Raw genomic sequence first — 295 nt, forward strand, 5'->3', positions numbered from 1 at the left:
TAGATGTAGGGCTAACATTCAACTTTTCTCTATTTCTCTTTTTGTCGTTAATGTAGGATATTTTTATCTTTTTCCTTGTATCCCTTGGTTCGCCGGACATCAAATGCCATGAAGCGTTTCTTACTATCATGTTATTAGAGAATTGTTAAAAAATCATTAATAACGCATGTGCATATACACTAGGAAGAATCTATTTCACGGGACAAAATGCAATCGGGCAAAAAAAAAATTCAGCCAACACGCAGAAGTCTTGCCTGTACGTCTGCATTCCGAATCCTTCTCAATCAGGAATTTC

This window comes from Penaeus monodon, chromosome 32, assembly GCF_015228065.2.
Source record: "Penaeus monodon isolate SGIC_2016 chromosome 32, NSTDA_Pmon_1, whole genome shotgun sequence".
In the NCBI taxonomy this organism is placed as follows: Eukaryota; Metazoa; Arthropoda; class Malacostraca; order Decapoda; family Penaeidae; genus Penaeus; species Penaeus monodon.